Source organism: Octodon degus, unplaced genomic scaffold (genome assembly GCF_000260255.1).
Source record: "Octodon degus isolate 3935 unplaced genomic scaffold, OctDeg1.0 scaffold00406, whole genome shotgun sequence".
Classification (NCBI taxonomy): domain Eukaryota; kingdom Metazoa; phylum Chordata; class Mammalia; order Rodentia; family Octodontidae; genus Octodon; species Octodon degus.
Window position 1 is genome coordinate 470832 of NW_004524982.1, and position 2192 is coordinate 473023.

At 39.5% G+C, this 2192-nt stretch overlaps 1 pseudogene; it reads left to right on the forward strand.

Annotated features, from left to right (window-relative positions):
* The first annotated feature begins 472 nt into the window (after nucleotides 1-472).
* LOC105741295 lies at nucleotides 473-1120 on the forward strand (annotated as a pseudogene).
* Nucleotides 1121-2192: the final 1072 nt, after the last annotated feature.

Sequence of the window (2192 nt, forward strand, 5' to 3'; positions counted from 1 at the left end):
AGCACTCACCATCAGTTTAAATACAACAATGTGTTTCTCAGCCTGTATTTACTACTGTTTTTCTTCTTTGATTACTTAGACTTGAAAATCCTAAATTATGTATCAGTAAGTTTGAAGACAAGTATACAATCACAGATAAATTGTTCATTTCTGCCTGTCTATGGAAAGGAGCAGATAATAATGAATTTGCTTTGTCTCCTTTTTTAATTGATGATATTTTTTCTACGCTTAATTTCTTCTATAATTCTTTCATTTTTTCTTTCTTCTTCCAGTATTACATGCATATATCTAGTAATATGAATAATTAGATGGAAGTCAGCTCTCTGTATTACAACAAATACTGTGAAATTCACATTACTTTGTTAAGTGAAATTTTGTATCATCCTAAGTTTTTCTGTTTTAATTCTAACTTGTACTGTTTAAAAAATATAAAAGTTTTTGGTTCCATCTATCCATGGCCTAACAGGCCATCATGGTGCCCAGCCGGAACGGCATGATTCTGAAGCCTCACCTCCACAAGGACTGGCAGCAGCTTGTGGCTAGGTATCTTAGTCAGCCATCTCAGAAGATCTGCAGGCATAAGACCCAGCAGGCAAGAGCACGCTGCATCACCCTGTGCCCCTCATCGGGACCCATCCATCCCATCGTATGCTGTCCTATGGTGTGATACCACATCAAGGTCCGAGCTTGCAGGGGCTTCAGTCTGGGGGAGCTGTGGGTGGCCAGTATTCACAAGAAGGTGGCCTGGACCATTGGCATCTGGGTGGACCTAAGGCGGCGGAACAGATCCACCAAATCCTTGCCAGCCAACATGCAGCAGCTGAAAGAGTACTGCTCTGAATTTATCCTCTTCCCCAGGAAGCCATTAGCCCCCCAAAAGGGAGACAGCTCTGCTGAAGAACTTCAAGTGGACACCCAGCTGACAGGACATGTGATACCCATCAGGAATGTCTATAAGAAGGAGAAGTCCAGGGTCATCACAGAGGAGGAAAAGAACTTCAAGGCATTTGCCAGTCTGCGTACAACCAATGCCAATGCCTGGCTCTTTGGCATCTGAGCAAAGAGAGCCAAGGAAGCTGCAGAGCAAGAATTTGAGAAGAAAAAATTAAAATACTGTTGAGATCTTGTAATAAATGGTCAGAAAACTAAAATAAAATAAAAACTGTACAATCATAAAACCATGAACAAAGCCAACACCATAGACAGTTCCAGCATCTCATACATTTCCCCTGGTCATTTTATCATCAGCATTTTCATCATGTAAAAACACTTAGCACAGAATCTTTCTCCTTAGAAACACTTAAGTATACTATATATTTATGCAAAAACTCCTTATCTGGAAAATCTGAAAATTCATATTATCCCCTTTCTGATTTCTGACAAACTCTCTCTGTTTTTAACAATTTGACACTTAAATTCCACTTACAAGTCACATCATATAGTATTTTTTTCTGCATTTGATTTACTTTACATAGCATGACATCATACAGATTCATCCATGTTGTTACAAATGACAAAACTTCCTTTATTGTTTATGTTTTTTTCTTGTGTTTATGCTAAGTGTGTTGTTTGTGTGTCTCTGTATTTTTCGACATTGCACTCAGGGATTTTACAGTGAGTTCTATCACCAGCCACTTTTATTTTTCACTTTAAGATATGGTCTTAGTAAGATATTAATTTTCTCAGGTTGGATTCAAACTTAACATCCTCCTGCCTCAGCCTCCAGGAGAGCTGGGATTATAGGGTTTGCACCAGTACACCTGGCTGTTAAGTTTGTTTTTTACAAGACTTCTTTGGGCATTACCACATATTTTATTCTGGGAAAGCATCCCCATATTCATTTGCAAAGATTATTCTGAGATAACTGGAGTACATAACCGAGCCCAGCAGGACTGCCTTCATTGTAATGTAGGGTATGGTGGCCCTTGAGGGGTTCTCATCCCAAGCCAAAGAAGCTCTAGTTTAATATCCAACTCACCTTAGAAATAGGAAAAACTGAGTTATCATCAACTCACTGTGACCCTACCCAGGATGTTTTAGTGATAGGGTGAAACCTTTGCTAACCCATCGCTGCGTGACCTTGCCCAAATTGCCCCAATCTTTCTCTCTTTTCCCAGCCTTGTTAAAACTTCACAAACATAAAAGAGATAAGGGAAAAAGCAGAAGGGCTAAAGGAAGCAGAGTCAAACTAT